The sequence below is a fragment of the Hippopotamus amphibius genome, chromosome 13 (assembly GCF_030028045.1).
Source record: "Hippopotamus amphibius kiboko isolate mHipAmp2 chromosome 13, mHipAmp2.hap2, whole genome shotgun sequence".
In the NCBI taxonomy this organism is placed as follows: Eukaryota; Metazoa; Chordata; class Mammalia; order Artiodactyla; family Hippopotamidae; genus Hippopotamus; species Hippopotamus amphibius.
Window position 1 is genome coordinate 88,945,331 of NC_080198.1, and position 17,834 is coordinate 88,963,164.

At 38.0% G+C, this 17,834-nt stretch overlaps 1 long non-coding RNA gene across 1 annotated transcript; it reads left to right on the forward strand.

The window, feature by feature from the left end:
• The first annotated feature begins 881 nt into the window (after nucleotides 1-881).
• On the forward strand, nucleotides 882-14,521 carry LOC130835179 (uncharacterized). Its single transcript, XR_009048844.1, has 4 exons — nucleotides 882-1,413; nucleotides 5,689-5,954; nucleotides 11,652-11,713; nucleotides 13,775-14,521. It is a non-coding gene; the product is annotated as an uncharacterized LOC130835179 (long non-coding RNA).
• Nucleotides 14,522-17,834: the final 3,313 nt, after the last annotated feature.

Consider the following 17,834-nt stretch of genomic DNA (forward strand, 5'->3'; position numbering starts at 1 on the left):
GCCTGAGTATCAGCATAGACTACCCTCTGGTAGTAGGAGTGAAGGTCTTTTTGAACCTTGCTATAGAAGCTTTCTGATCTGCCAGTGTGTACTGAGTTGATAGCTGATGTGATTCTATTTTGTTTCTACTCCGTATTCTATGCAATTTTCTCAAGGGTTTGAAGACCTTTACCAAAGCCATTCAATTCCATAAGCCTTGTAATCACCATTGCCCCATATCATTCAGGGCAACGTTTTTTCCTTTCCCTTATATTTCGTCACTTTCACTATGAGAGGGAGTCTCAGTAACTGAAGGCCACATCATGCTGGGTCTCACCACCGTCCTGCTCCCCACCAGTAATTATTAGCATCATCTAAATGGAGACATTCCAACCATAGACTCTCATTTTGAGGGTCTCTTTCCAGGACCATTCCTGGTACCAAATGCCTTTGGGTTTCCCTAAAAGCAAGGCATGAGATAAGAACCTGGGTACAGGTAATTTATTTGGAAACTGATCCTGCAGAGCAGGAGCATCCAAAGAAGAAGAATGCTATAGTGAAGGAGGAAGAGATAACATCAGTGCTCTGGGCAACGAGGGACTTCTGAAAAGAACAAAGAATGCCTCCAAGAATTAGCCATCTGAAGGATGGAAGTCTGGAGCATTTATCTACTGCCTCCCCCACTGTGGGCTGCCCTTGCTTAAATGGGCAAGCCAGCTCCTGTGGCATTAGAGAAGGCCCTGGGGGCAGAACACAGAAAGACATGCAGCAGCAGGCACCTGAGGGGGGAGTCTGGCAGCAGGAGCTGAGTTAGAATTGTTCGTAATAATCACGGCTACAGTCGAGATGGGGAGGTGAAGACGTAAGGACTTAGGAAGGCAGTCTAGGCTAGAGATGGTGCTGAAAACATAAGAAAAAAATGAGATCGTCCAAGAAGAGGTGGAGAACACAAAAGAACACTTATCTTTATCATTTTAAGAGGATGGGGGAAGAGGATTCAGGAAAGAACTCTAAGAATTGATCTGATTTAAAAATTAAAAAGCATTTGCTTGACTCTTCATTCTCTACTTGAATATAATTTTATAACTGCTGCCTTAAAAAAAGAATTGATCTGAGATGTAAGAGAATCAAGAGAGCTTGGTAACATGGAAAAGAAAAAAAGAGAAATTTCTCAAAGGAGAAGTTGGTCAGCATGTAGAAATGCCACAGAGAAATCTAATCAAAAACATTCACTGTGTTTATCAATTAGCAGGTCATTTTGACCACTGTCTTGGTAAGTTTCAGTAAGGCAGTAAGGGCAGAAGCCAGGTTACAGAGGGTTAATAAATCAGATGGCAGGGAGTAGAGACAATAATTACGGCAAAAGGTGATTCTCTGAGAAGTAAAGAGGTGCAATATTCAGGATTAACAGGAGAAGAAGAGATTCTTTCTTAGGTGAGTATTGAGTTTTCAATGCTGTAAATTAGGTAGCTCAAAGATTTTATTTCTTTCTTAAACTAGTTTAGTTGACTAATCTTTGTTGAGGAGTTAGTTCTTTAGCCAGCTAATAGGAGATGCAGCTGCTTTAAGGAAATGCCATCCTTTTATTTATCTCACCACTTCCTCTTACAAAAGGAAAGACTTGGGTTACAACTGGGTTGTGTTCTATTCTAACCACCAGAATTCAAGTGAGGGCCGGGGTTGTCCAGAGCCTGGAAACAGGAGGAAAAAGTGATTAAAATAAACACAAAGCTTGTTTACATATTCACAGGAAACTTCCCACGACCTATTAAAATGGAAACAAAGAGATCGAATTCAAGAAAGGGATGCAAATGTTGAATTTCTCTTAGTCCATGGAGGCCAATGTTCTTTACAGTAAAAAGCCCTGTGAAAGAAAATTAGCCAAATGCACTACTGTTTTCTCTGGCTGCCAGCTTTTTCAGCATCCGGTCCCCCTTATTACAGGCAGGCGGGAGCTTGCAATTCCCTGCTGAAGCAGAGGGCATCCGTGCAGATGCATATCGTAGGCAATTGCAGTGTGACTCACACGGTGAGCCTGGGAATCTTGGGAGTTGAACTGAGGACAAAATGGGAGGGATTTCCCTTCCCAGGGCTGGTGTCCGGGTCTCTTTACACGCCCTGTTCTTCATGGAAGCTTATGCTTGGCTGCTGAGTGCCTCCTGGAGAAAGATTAGGAGGCCTGTAGGGAAAGTTAGTGCTTGTTGCTTTTTTTCTTTCTTAACCAACTCCCTTGACTTCGTGCTTTCCTGTGCTCTTACTGTTGTTTTTTTCTCAAGTTCCTCAACTTTGTATATGAGTTTATGAGGAATTTTACAGCTAAGATTGGTGATGATGATACTACTATTTAGAAAATGTAAAGCAATTATTATCAGGTATTTCAAAGAACTACGTAGATCTTAATCTCTGGAACACTTGTTGGAACATACAAGGAGATATGAGGATTAAGACTGATATCCAATTGCAGGAAGAGCTGGGAGGCAGCTTTCTCCTCTCCTCCCCTCCTTCCTCTCTTCCTTTCCTTTCTCCCTTTTTGCCCATCCTTTCTTTTCCATTCTTCCTCTTCCTAGCACTACCATGTCTGCCCTGATAGCCTGCTTTTCTCACAGGGCTATTATGAGATGAAAAAAACACATACGAAGCTATTTTAAATTTCATAAAATTTAATGATATTGTTTTGTGGTTATGGTGGTCATTCCTGTGCTATTGTGGAATGAAGATCAAAGATGATACCACTGATAGAAACGGCAGTTAACACATGAGTACTTCTTTCTTTCACCTTGCACATGAAACTGAAGAAGAAGTGGTAGTGGCCTTGTCATATTGGTTTTCTGTTTTTTGTGTGTTTGTTTGTTTGTTTTTTAACTGATTGTTGATAACACTAATCATACTTTTGTCTCATTTCTACCTGTATCAGGCCTTGTGTGTGTGTGTGTGTGTGTGTGTGTGTGTGTGTGTGTGTGTATGCTTATATCTGTATTTATATTTATATCTACTACAGACTTTTAGGGTTATTAGTCATAAATTACATTGGGTTCCTCAAACTGTCTACTGATTTGTTGATGCCACAAATATCTGTAGAGTGACTGTGACCTTCCTTCTTGGTCTTATCTTCTTTCCCTAACAATTCTCAGTGTACTTACAAAAAGATCAGCTCCTGTCCTGTTACTGACAGAGTGAATGGGCTGGTCTATTTCTCTCAAGTCCAGAACTCTGAAGCTTTCCTCAGTTTCTGAGATCATAGTAGCTACATTTCTTCTATTTCTGAGCATTCAACGAGGAAGGCATTAGTGCTTTAGTATATGATACAATATACTTTCAGGATATTAGATTCCATCAGGTATTAGATACATAACTGATCTAGTTAATACCCAATAGCGCTTCTGGAAGTTGCTGGAATCACTCCTGTGGACATCTGGGCCATCCATGGTAGCTCACATCTCAGGACCACGTGGAAGGTTGGCCCACCCTTGTCAGGTGAACACTGACTGTCGGTCAGCCTGCTGTGCTTAGCTCAAGGTCTACCCTGAGCTGAGATGCTTGCTTCTTGCTTCTGGGACATTAGTGAGTTGGCTAAATCTTTAAATGGGAAGGAAAAATCAAAATGCAGCAGAACCTTCTTCTGATGAGGCCTCTTTGACTCCTCTAGGTAGTTCTGTCTTCCCTAGGTTGACAGGGTGGGCTTTTCTTCCTCCAGATCTCCTTTTATTCTCTCCCACCCCACAAGAGCATAATAACACACCAAAAGCATCACATTCTAGGCTCAATCTTAGCTGAAGAGTCTGCAGGATGTACAGCCTTCTTTGAGGACCAAGCACTATAAGAAACTGTTGGCTCTCCAATGGAACAATGCCTATAGACTGAAATGGAAAAGAAGGTCTGCACAATCTCTAGGGCTTTGTAGATTTGTAATGGTCTAACAACAAGATTACTCCTCCCAACTCTACCCTTCCACTGCATGACAAACTGTAGCTGCAGGTACTGCTAGATGTCACAGGTGTAATAAAGAAGTTAATTTGTTAGCCATGGACATCACTTTGGATATTTCCCTAACATGTGTGTTTCTGGCTCTGTGATCTCACTAGCTACTGGATTTTTTCAGTGGAATACGTTTTCTTTGGGACGGAAATTTAAAAACCCCTTTGGGACAGAATTGTTGCTTCTTGCTGGGTGTTAGGAAAAGAGAAAAGAGGCTCTCCCTCTTCACCAACTGGAGCAAGACCATGACACGTCCCATGGGACTCTATCACCACGCCCCCCCCTTCCCCTACAAATCAGCTCAAGGTTTTATTTATTTATTTATTTATTTATTTATTTTTTATTTTAAGAACTTTTATTGAGATATAATTTGACATACAATAAACTGCATATATTTAAAGTGTAAAATTTGATTTTTTTTCTCATTAGTAATGTATATGTTGCAATCCGAATCTCCCATGTTCATCACTTTATGCTCAGTGTTATACAGGTCACAATATCATCTTTAAGGAAGGCCTAAAGGCATTTGAAGTTACACACTAGATAATTTTATTAAGCTAGGGCACTGTTGGCTATTTCCAGCAGAATTTTGTTCGAGCGGTTTTAGCTTCATTGCTGAAGTAACGTTACGTGAAGATTATCAACCTTTAAATAATAGTCCATTCATGATTTAAATTTAGTTCAAGACCAGTGGGTGTTCAAAATGAGGCATAGAGCTAAAGTCTTTATTTCTAGGAGAGTGACTGGAGATGCTAATTTAAATTTATGGGAAAAGACAATGGCCCGTGGCAAAATAAACAGAGCGTTTGGGAGGCCATTGGTATTCTGGGAGGACACTTCCTAATTAAGCTGTGCACCTCCCTCTCCTCCCCTCAAGATCCAGTGGTGTTGTTTATGACAGAAAACTTACCATTTGTTATTGTGTTCATTTTCCTCCAAGTTTCTGAATTTTTCTTTCTGCTAGCAAATTGTGAAAATTATCTATTTCACTGGACAGCTCTTCCCGGAAGGGGAGCATAAACTTAAATTAAAAGTTAACTTTTGCTTCTAAGCCCTAGAAGTGTAGACTTTTTTTTTTTTTTTTCCTTTTGTGGACATATGACAGAAGAAGCTTGCTGTAATTTCCTTTTCATGTACTTGCCGAGATTACTCTCAGGAATACACCAAGAATTGTGAGGCAGGGAGGGTGGAATGGCAAACACAGGCACTGTGTTGTCATTTCAAAGCATCAAGGGAACTCTATTAATATACCAGAAACTTAACTTACAGAACTCACCCCATCCTAGGTGCCACTCTTAGTTTCTTTTCTTATTCTGGCTCTTTCTCCCTTGTCCTACACTTTTCTTCCTACTTTATCAGTGCTGGCATATTCCTTTGAACCTGCCCAAGGTCATATTTTATAGATGATTGTCTGAATTTAGGAAATACGTGCTTATTGATGACTGAGGGGTTTGTCTGATCCAAAATGGTCAGTGATTCTCAAGGAGTTAAGGGAAATGTTTGAACAGCTCACAATTCCGTTTTCATGGAGAGGGCAAGGATGATGGAGATAGAATGGTGAGTGGAAGAATACACAGTCGACTTTCCCCTGAAGTTCCTATGGTGGAGGGAAGGTAAGGTAAGTGATTAGTACTTAGGCCTTCTGTTTTCACCGACCAGTTATACTGCAGTCAAGTTTTTCCTTATTTTTTGCAATTTCATATTTTTCCTTCCTTTTTCTCTGCGCAAGCATAGGTTTCCTATTGATGGAAGGACATCGTTTAATACATTAGGAGACCAACAGTGAGTATTCTGTCTTGTAAAAGTCTGGCTTAAGAACAGTGATGTGCTGGAGAGGGGGAGATCAAGATGGCACAGTAAGAGGACATGGAGCTCACCTCCCCCATGAACACATCAAAAACTCATCTACACATGGAACAATTCTCAGAGAAAACTAACTGGAAACTGGGAGAAGGACTCCTGTACAACCAAGGCTGTAAGAAAGACACACACATAATCAGGTAGGATGGGAAGAAAAGTATCAGGTTGGGACCTGTACCCCTGCAAGGGATGGAGAGGAAAAGGGAGATTGCACAGGTGGACACTTGTGCTGGAGAGTGAGTGGATCGAGCCACAAACTGGGCACCCCAGTCTTGGAGTCCTATGGGTAGGAGACAAGCCCCAAGCCCCCTTGGCTGCTTAGAGAACTGCTGGGACAGATAGAAAGGCTGGAGAAGCCTAGACTCACACTTTTAAGGAGTGCACAGATGCTGGTGTGACCCCAGGCAGGGTGGAGAGAGGTCTACTCTAGCTGCAGCTGCCTTGCTGCACTCCCCAGTTCAAGCTGAGTGAACACCCTGGCACTGCTCACTCCGTACCACAGCTTGGCACTGGATCTAGGGCTCACACCTTGTGCAAGCTCTAGCCCCTCCACCACCAGCTATACCCCTCCCAAGGTGATAGCTGCCAGCACACCCTGAGGAAAGATGTGACTGGCAACCTCATCAAATCCAGCTTTCCCCCTAAAGGCACTGGGCACATGCACCCTGCATAGGGATGCTCCCACATAAGAACATCTCTTTAAGACCACAATAGGAAATTGTTTCACCTGAATCCTTAGAGATAGAGAAAGTTAAGTAAAATGAAAAGGCAGAGAAACTACTTTCCCCTGAAAGAATAAGAGAAAATTTCTGAAAAAAAAAAAAAAAAAAGAAAAAAAAAAAAAAGAAACAGAAATAAACAATTTACCAAGGAATTTAAGATTTTGGTAATAGAAGTGCCACCTGAATTAGGGAATAGAACTGATCTCAACACAGATCATCTTAACAATGAACTAGAAAATATAAGAAGACCTGATCAAAAACAGATAATTCAATATCTGAGATAAAAAGTATCCTAGAAGCAATGAATAGCAAAATAAATGACACAGAAAAACATGTAAGTGATCTGGAAGAGAGAATAATGGAAATCATCCAATCAGAACAACAGACAGAAAGACAAATTAAAAAAAACAAAAAACAAAAAAACAAAAACAAGTGTAACGTATGAGATCTAGGGATAACATCAAAGATGCCAACATTTGAGTTACAGGGGTTCTAGAAAGAGAAGAGTGAGAGAAGAATATCAAAAATGCATTTGAAGAAATTGTGGCTGAAAATTTTCTAAACCTAAAGAAGGAAACAGACGTCCAGGTATAGGAAACACAGAGGGTCCCAAACAATATGAACCAAAACAGACCCACACCAAGACATATCATAATTCAAATGGCAAAATTTAGAGATAGAGAGAGAATTCTAAAGGCAGCAAGAGAAAAATAAAGATACAAGGGAATCCCCATAAGGCTATCTGCTGAATTCTCTGCAGAAAATTTGCAGGCCAGAAAGGAGTTGCATGATATATTCAAAGTGCTGAAAGGGAAAAAGCTGTAACCTAAGATGCTCTACCCACAAAGACTATCATTTAGAACAGAAGAAGAGATAAAGAACTTCTCAGACAAGCAAAAAATAAAAGAATTCAGCAATACTAAACCTACCCTAACAGAACTGTTGAAGGGTCCTCTCCAAATGGAAAACAAGAATCTATAGGAAAGGGAAAATTCCAATAGGAGAGACAAATGTAGAGTAAGGATTGATGGTCACTCAAGCCAGTACAAATATTAAATTTTTAAAAATTTTTTTAAGAACTTTTATTCAGTACAAAGATTAAAAGACAAAAAAAAATTTTTAAAGCAATTATAACTACAATAAACAGTAAAGGGAGAAGACTGAAGATGCAAAATATGACAGCAAAAACAGAAAATGCGGTAGAGGGGAGTAAAAAATGTAGATTTTCAGAATATATTTGAACTTAAATGACTTAGTTTAAATCAAGTAGATATAATTATGGGTCAACATATATGAACCCAATGGTAGCTACAAATCAAAACCTACAATAGATACACAAAAACCAAAAAGAAAGGAACCCAAGAACACTACCAAAGAAAATCCTCAAATCACAATGGGAGAAACAAAAAGAAAAAGAACTGAACAGTGAAGAACTACAAAAACAATTGGAAAACCAGTAATGAAATGGCAATATGTACATATCTATTAATAATTACTTTAAATGTTAATAGACTAAATGCTCTGATCAAAAGGCATTATCTAATTGGATAAAAAAATCAAGACCCTTCAGTATGCTGTCTACAAGAAACTCACTTCAGGGCTAAAGATACACACAGACTGAAAGTGAGGGAATGGAAAAGGATATTTTAAACAGAAATTACAAGAAAGTGGGGTTAGTAATACTCATATCAACAAATTATATTTTAAAACAAAAGCTATAACAAAAGACAAAGAAGGGCATTATGTAATGATAAAGTGACCAATGCAAGAGGATATTACACTCTTTAACACAGGCACATCCAGTATAGGAGCACCCAAATAAATATATAAGGCAAATACTAATAGACATAAAGAGAGAAACTGACAATAATGCAATAATAGTAAGCAACTTTAAGATCCTAAGACATCAATGGACAGATCATCCAGACAGAAAATCAATAAGGCAACAGCGGTCAGACAATATGAACAGACTGATTACTAGAAGTGAAACGGAATTTGTAATTAAAAAAAAACTCCCAGCAAACGAAAGTCCAAGACCAGATGGATTTACATGAGAATTCTTCCAAACACATAAAGAAGAACTTATATCTATTCTTCTCAAATTATTCCAAAAAATTGAAAAGGAGGGAAAGCTCCCATATTCATTTTACAAGGTATCATTCAAGAATGATACCAAAACCAGACAAAGACATCACACACATACAAAAATCACAACCAACATCTTTAATGAATATAGACATAAAAATTCTCAAAAAAAATATTAGCAAACTGAATCCAACAGTATATAAAAGGATCATACACCATGAACATTTTGGATTTATTCCAGGGCTACAAGGATAACTCAACATTCACAAATCAATCCAACTAATAAATCACATTAACAAAAGGAAGGATAAAAATCACATGATCATCTCAATAGACTCAGAAAAAGCATTTGACAAAATTCAACACCTATTCATGATAAATACTCTCATCAAAGTGGGTATAGAGGAAACATATCTCAACAGAATAAAGGCCATTTATGGCAAACTCATAGTCAACGTAATACTCAGTCATGAAAAGCTGAAAGCCTTCCTGCTAAATTCAGGAACAAGACAAGGATGCCCACTCTCACCACTTCTATTTAAGATAGTATTGGAAGTCCTAGCCACAACAATCAGAGAAGAAAAAGAAATAAAAGGTATCCAAATTGGAAGGGAAGAGATAAAATTGTCACTATTTGCAGATGACATGATACTTTATACATGTATCCTAAAGTATCCTAAAGTCTCCACCCAAAAACTATTAAAACTAGTAAATGAATTGAGCAAGGTTTCAGGATATAGGATTAAGGTACAGAAATCTGTTGCATTTCTATACATTAGTAATGAAATAGAAAAAAGAGAAAGTAAAAAAAAAAATTCCTATTTAAAATCACATGAAAAAGAATAAAATACCTAGAAATAAACTTAACCAAAGAGGTGAGGGACCTATACTCAGAAAATTATAAAACACCGATGAAGGAAACTGAAGATGATACAAAGAAATGGAAATAAATCCCATGCTCTTGGATTGGAAAAATTAGTATTATTAAAATAACTATACTAACCAAAGCAATCTACAGATTTAATGTAATCCCTATCAAAATACACATGACACTTTTCACAAACTAGAACAAATAAACCTAAAATTTATATGGCACCACAAAAGACCCAGAATTGCCAAAGCAATCTTGAGAAAAAAGAACAAAGCTGGAGGTATCACTCTCCTAGATTTCAGACTATACTACAAAGGTACAGTAATCACAACAGCATGGTATTGGCATGAAAGCAGACATATGGATCAATGGAACAGAATAGACAGCCCAGAAATAAACCCATGCACCTATGGTCAGTTATTTGACAACAAAGAGGTGAGAATATGCAAAGGAGAAAAGACCCTCTCTTCAATAAGTGGTGCTGGGAAAACTGGACAGCCACATGTAAAGCAAAGAGATTAGAACATTCCCTCACACCATATACAAAAATAAGCTCAAAATGGTTTAAAGAACTAAATGTAGGAATGGAAACCACAAAACTAGAACACTCTTTGATGTAAATCACAGCAATGGTTTTTTGGGCCTGTTTTCTTGCAAAAGAAATAAAAGCAAAAATAAACAAATGCAACCTAATTAAACTTAAAAGCTTTTGCACAGCAAAGGAAACCATCAACAAAATGAAAAGACAACCTATGGAATGGGAGAAAATTTTTGCAAATGATGTGGCCAACGAAGTGGTTAATATTCAAAATATACATACAAATATACAAAATTTCATACAACTCATTATCAAAAACAGGAACAAAACTAATCAAAATGTGAGCAGAAGAGCTGAATAAATGTTTTTTTCCAAAGAAGACATACAGATGGCTAACAGGCACATGAAAAGATGCTTAACGTGGCTATTTATTAGGGAAATGCAAATCAAAACAACAATGAGATATCACCTCACACCTGTCAGAAAGGCTATTATCAAAAATTCTACACATAACAAATATTGGAGAGGATGTGGAGAAAAGGGAACCCTTGTTCACCATTGGTGGGAATGTAAATTGGTACAGCCACTATAGACAGTACGGAGTTTCCTCAAAAATCTAAAAATAGAACTACCATATAATCCAGCAATTCCACTCCTGGGTATATATCTGGAAAAATCGAAAACACTAATTCAAAAAGATACACATACCCCAATGTTCATAGCAGCAGTATTTACAATAACCAAGACATGGAAGCAACCCAAGTGCCCATCAACAAATGATTGGATTAAGAAGAAATGGTATATATATATATACCATTATACTATTGTATAAATTATATATATAAGTACAATGGAATATAAAAAAGAATGAAATTCTGCATTTGCAGCAAAGTGGATGCACCTAGAGAATATTATGCTCAGTGAAATAAGCCAAAGGCAACTATTATATGATATCACGTATATGTGGAATCTAAAAAATAATACAAATAAATGTATATGCAAAATGGAAACAGACTCACAGATACAGAAAATAAACTTGTGGTCACCAAAGGGGAGCGGGAAAAGGGGAGTTACAAATTAGGGATATGGGGTTAGCAGATAAAAAGTACTATGTATAAAATAGGTAAGCAACAGGGACCTGCTGTATAGCACAGGGAATTATAGCCATTATCTTGTAATAACCTATGATGGAATATAATATGCAAAAAAAGCCCTGAATTATTTTGCTGTACACCTGAAACTAATATGATATTGTATATCAACCATTCTTCGATTAAAAAAAGGGACCAGTGATGTGTTGGTAAATATTTAAAGACTGGCTCTCTGGATAAAAAGTCCTGATTTGTTGTATTAGCTTATTTCTATGGTGTAAATACTCCCACCATGTTGGATTTTCCAACATGAAGTCACTGAATACAGAACTGGGAAGAAATATGCATAATCAGATTCTGCAAGCTGGTACCAGGCAGCTCCAGCATACCACTGAATATATGTGAAGTGCTTAGAACATGGTTGGAACATAGTAAATTCCAACTAATGTGTCTTTTTATCAATTATTATTAATTACTATTATTATTATTGTCCTCTCTCTTCCTCTTCTTTTATGAATGTATGTATGCAGTCAGTGATGTTCTGGGACACTCTTTTAAGAAGACTTGATTTGTATCATTTTCCAATTTCCATGTAAGTATGTATGCAATGGGTGATTTCAAGCTACCAGGAGTTAATGCTTAGATTGTGAAATTCCTGACTATTTGACAACCTGCCCTCTCCAGCCAGTAGGAAATTGCTCCAGCACGCAAATGTCTTAAGAGTTTATTTCCAGGGATGTCTGTATCGACCTCAGGATTTTGTTTGCAAACATTGAAAGGACAAGTTGTAATTTTTAGATTCAGTATAAGTGAACTTTTTCTCTTTTGAGTAAAAACCTATGAGTAAGTGTTTTCTATTTCTTTTCCCCAACACTTCTATTTGAATAATTTTACCTTTACAGTTGACAAAAAAAAAATTAGAACAAAATTTTATATTATCTGACTCATCTGACATTTCCTAGAAAGCCTTATTAACTTAGAGTCTTAGACTTAGAACTTATATGATTAGAAACTAGACTGTTGTTCTGGCTCTTAAGAGTTACTAGCTTTGTAATTTTGGACAAATCACTAATCAAGGATCATAAGTGATATCTCAAAGGACAGCTGCGAGGTATGTGATAGGATGTTAAAAATTGTGCATATTTAAGCATGTAACATATTCCTTCTGTCTCAAGAATCAGTACAGTGGTTAATTCCATATTCACTTGTGCACGGGGGGTGGTAGGTGGATGGATGATAAGGATTTTTTGTGTCATAACATTTGAGAGAAGGGAGAGATCACTAAGTTTAGGACAGTTTGGAGAGAAGCTGAGACTAGAGAAAATAGTTTGGATAGATGGAAAAGCATGGAGAGGGCATCCTAGGGTAGGAGAAGTGTATAATTAAAGTAACAGAAGGGGAAATAAAATCAGTAGTATTCATGGGAAACATTCACTCAACACACACTCCCTGGTCACCATGTGTCTGACACTGTGGTTTGGTGCTAGAGCTGTAAAGCAATGAAACACAATTTCTATATTCATAGGCTCTGAAATGAAGTAAGAGAAGAAACACTAGATTGGAAAAGATGGTTTGGGAAAAGTGCAAATTAAATTTTTTTCGGTAAATTGTGGTCATTTCATGCAAAAATGTGTTTGTAATTATCAGATACATAAAAGAAGTCACTGTAGAATTGTGAGTGACAATTAAAATGGTATTTTGCAACAGTCAATTTAGTCGAGATATGTAGAACAGGTTAGGAGGTTGAAGACAGGGAAAGAGAAAAGAATATTGAAATAATTTAGAAATAAAGAGAGTCTGAATTGATATGGATAATTCTTGCTCCCTGATTGCATGTGAAAAAGAGAAAGAAGAAATCAGATATTTAGAAAAGGGATTGGCAAATTTTTCCATAAAAAAGCAGATAGTAAATATTTTAAACTTTACAGGTCACATGGTTTCTGTGGCAGCTACTCGGTCCTGTCCTTGTAGTGTGAAAGCAGCCACAGATGGTATAAAAATAAACAAGCATCAGTGTGTTCCAATATAACCAGCAGGGGTGGATTGGTCCACTGGCTGTAGTTATTCCACCCCTGGTTCAGAGTATAGAGAAAATGACAATGGTCATTGTTTAGGAGAGAGGATTATAACTTAAACTTTGGATATGCCAAATTTAGTTGATGAAGAGGAAATCTAGGTGGAAATATGGAAGTTTAGGATTGGATTTTGGATGAGAGATCAAGGTTGGATTCAGATTTGAGTTATTCACTGTTAGAGTAAGAAAGATGATGCACATTTAGGATCAAACCAGGAACACAGATAGCAGAAGCAATCTGATACAATCGATTAAACAGGTGATGAAGGACCTAAGGAGACAAATTGGGGACAACCTGGAGATTAGGAATAGCATGTGGCGAGGATCTAAGCCGTGGCTAGGATGGGGGATAGGGTGAAGTATATTGTTACAATAATGGCCTCTAGGGAATGACATTCTCTTGTGTCCAGGCCCTTTGCAATATATTATTGTAGCTCTTCTCATCAAGAGGTAAAGTTTATTTTTCTATCCCTCTGAATAAGGGCTGGCCTTGTAACTTGCTTTGACCAATAGAACGTGGTGGATGTGACATTGTATGAATTTTGGAACCCATAAGTCTTAAGAGGTGTTCATTTTCAGATTGCCACGCTGTGAAAAAGCCCAGTCTTGTCTGCTGAGAGATGAGCCGTCACACGGAGGAGAACCTAGCTAGCAGCCAAAATAAACTGCCAGGCATGTGAGTGAAGCCATCTTGTACCATCCAGCTCCAGTCAAGGCATCAGAGATGACACCCAAGGCAGAGAGAGAGGGGGAGAGCAAGACCCTGGCGTCTTCCATCCTTTACCTTCCTGTCTCCCTCAGTGCCTCGGCCAGGGTCTCCTTTTTCCCTCCAGTGTCCTCATTTGGTCTAACTGAATGAAGTCAGCTGATAGGGGACCCCTGGGAAACATGGCCTGCAATGAAGTAGCTCTGCGGAGACAAGCCAAGGATCAGCAAAGTAGGTGAAGCAAAGGAAAGCAAGCATGAAGTAGGGGACGGAAACAGAGGATTTAGCCCTGTTGCGACCAAAGAGAAGGAAGACAACTGGTAAAGAAGCAGAGATAGACCAGCCAGGTAAGTTGGAGAAACATAATACATTGTTGGCCTTAATTAAAAAGTGAGAGGATTATAAGGAAGAAGGAGGTGTCTGATAAATGGTGTATAATAATGCAAAGACTTCAAAGAGCGTGACCAGCTAAAGAGACAATTTTACTTGGTGACATGCAGTAATTAGTGACCCATAAGTGGCCTGTAACCATCGATTAATTTTTACTTCCCAAATTGTGGTTTGAAAATCCTCAAAAGTGTCACAGGGGACTCCTCATTAGAAATGGTAATGACATCTATTTTGGCTTCTAGAATGTTTAAAAAATTCTTTGGTAAGTTTGTAAGAGATTTTTGAATGTAATATGTAACTCCCTTAAAAAAAAACCAGAGATGCATAAAAAATTAAGTTAATGACCTCTAATTTCTGTTTTAAAAATATCTAAATGGTGATGTGATTATTTTTTTCTTTTGAAACTGAACATTTTGAGAGTCTGGAAGAGTGTATTGAGTGGCCAGACACACCAATCGTTGGGTATAAGAGAATTGTACTTGTGATTCGGTCACCCAGTTGAATACTTCTAGCTATTATGTTGACTTTGCTTACTATAGAGCTAAAACTTTATTTTTTATTCTTAAGTAACTTTTAAATTTAATTTATACCCATGATGAGACTTTTGATAAAGACCAAAAAAAAAAAAAAAACCCAAAAAACCACAAAATGAATACTGAAACTAAATCTGAGGTAATTGAGTATAAAATGATAATAATTCTCTAATTTGCTTTAAGACATCCTGTGTGGAATTCCGGTTTCATTAATTTCATCGCTTTTTTTAATATAGCACTCCAAAATCTCTCTAGTACTTCTGAAACCGGTGTAAAAAGAAAAAAGCGGCGTGACAAATATATCTAATTTAACTTTTTTACTTATTACAATATTTATGACATTTTGAAATAAGTGCTGCTCTAGATAATTTTGTCTTGTTATTTAGAAACAAAACGTAAATACTATATGATATCATTTATATACAATTGTAAAAGTCAAGTCTAAACTATGGGGACTTCCCTGGTGGTCTGGTGGTAAAGAATCAGTCCTAAAATGCAGGGGACGCGGGTTCGATCCCTGTTTGGGGAACTAAGATCGCACATGCTGCAGGGCACTAGGAACATGCGCCACAACTACTGAGCCCACGTGCTTCAACTAGAGAGCCTGCATGTGGCAAACTACAGAGCCCACATACCCTGGAGCCCACGTGCCACAACTAAAGAGAAAACCCGCACACCACAACTAGAGACAAGCCCACGTGCTGCTGCAAAGAGCCTGTCTGCCACAACAAAAAATCCCGCATGGTGCAATGAAGACTCAATGCAGCCAAAAAAAAAAAGATTAAAAAATCTAAACTATAATGACAGAAAGCACATCAGTGGTTTCCTAGGACCAGAGGTGGGACAGATAACAGCAAAGGAGCATGAGGGAATTTGGGGGGATGATGGAAATATCTGTATCTCGATTGTGGAGGTAGGTAGTTACACTGTTAAATTCAATAAACTATACATTTACAAAGGGTGCATTGTATTGAGTATAAATTAGATCACAACATAGTATATTTAAAAAACGTATATAAACCTCATAAAAATAACTCAGTTCACTTTTTTAAATGTTCAGTTAGATAATTCCAAATATTAGATCACAAAAGCAGATTTTTGTCTGTAAGGGCCAGGACAGGGGTGAAGGAAATGAGACCCCCAGGGCATAAAGTTGAAGGAGGTGCTCACCATCAGATTTCCGAAAGGGTCAGCCCTGCACTTGTATGTCTCTAAATTACTCTTCCTTAAATTTTGTGCCCTAAGCACCTCACTTGCCTCACCCTTTTTGATGGCTTAATAGAAGTTAAAATTTTATTCTACCTTTAAATATACGTTTAGTACCTAAATCTAATGTTATAAAATATGTTGCCATTAAATTTTATTTGTTACCAAATAAATAAAAAATACTGGTGTGACTTGAGTTTGAGTGTAAGCACTTTTGCCTTTCACTTCTGGAAAACTCTCAGCCATTATCTCTTGTAAGATTGCCCCTTTCTCTCTCATTTTCTCCTTCTGAAACACTGAAGGGTATGTGTTAGATCCTGATCTATTTCTCATGTCCTGTTATTTCTCATTCATATTCTCCATCCCTTTGTCTGTTTGTCCTACATTCTGGATAAAAGCTTGAGTTCTCTCTTCGGTTGCTTTTAACATGTGTCTTATCCTGTCCATTGAGTTTCTAATTTCCAAGATCATTATTTTTATTTCTTCAAGTTCTATTTATTTATCAATTCTGCCTGTAATTTCGATGCCCTCTAACATTTCTTTAAAACATTTAAAGAGACGTTCCTTACATTTTAAACATCGATAATAAATATCAATTGGCAAGAAATGTCAAATATCAAAATGCCAAGAATTCAATGTTGCTCATGGATGTACCTGATCCCAGGCACCAAGGACAGTCTGGCACAATGTATGAGACTGATAAATAGGTGTTTATAAATTCATTATTTGCAATCTTTGCAGGTCAGCTTCTGTTTTTCGTTGTTTCTGCGGATTCTTGCTAATGACAACTTGTTTCCTTGGGTGTTTGCAATTTTTTCCCCTTGGGTGAGCTCATATTTCTTGGAAGTTTATTTGGGAAAACTTTGTGTCCTGGGTCTAAGGTGCTTTCCTTTGGAAAGTTTCTGTATTTGCTCTCCCCAGATGCGTCCGAGGCACTAAAAACCATAGGCTATTTTACAGTGTCAGTTTAGTATTTTTACGGCTTACATAGGTGGAGTGCATGTGTCCCAAATCTACCTGAAGACTAGCTGATGATTAAGAATTCTCAGGGTAAAACTTTTTGTTATCTTCACACGAGACCAAGGCAAGATTTCTTCCTATGTCACGTGAAGGTAGAAGTGGAGGCTTAAGAAAATTAAGGTGATACAGCTGAAAAAAGGAAGGAGGTAGGATGAGTACATAGATTTGAAGGACTTGGAAGCCCATACTTTTTTTTTTCTAATATCAAACATCTTTAAATGACTTGAATTGTGTTCATATATGAACCTGACTTAACCCAGCTCTCGAGTGGGTAAACACGTTAGAGCTTGCAGGAAGCCAGTCATGCCCAGCTCCTAGAGCGGAGTCAGAAACAGCCCTGAGATAGAAGTCTGAGGAAGGTTTCTGGTTCTTTGTGGCTAACGCCTCTGTGAATTCATGACATAGGGTCAGGTGGTAGCCTGGGGCTGCTACTGGTCCGCAGAGCACGCAGTCAGGTAGGAAGCTGGACATCGATCAAGGAGAGCAGTACCACCTGAACCTCTTTGTCCCTGTCTGACTGGAGAAACCGCCATCTTCTAAGCATAATGGCTGCTGCTTTACTTGACCTCCCAAATCTCATGTAAACATACCCACGACTGGCACTAACCCAGGAGGACACAGGGAAGAAGAGCCTGGGACATGTGGTTCCAGCTTATCTAAACAGACAGTATACAACCACCAAAGGAGGGGAAACACTTGGCAACCTGCTCTGCTAGTCACGTCTTTTGCCATCTCTGACCAGAGGAACTGCAGTGCTTAGATTCTTCATCAGTGACCACCAGCT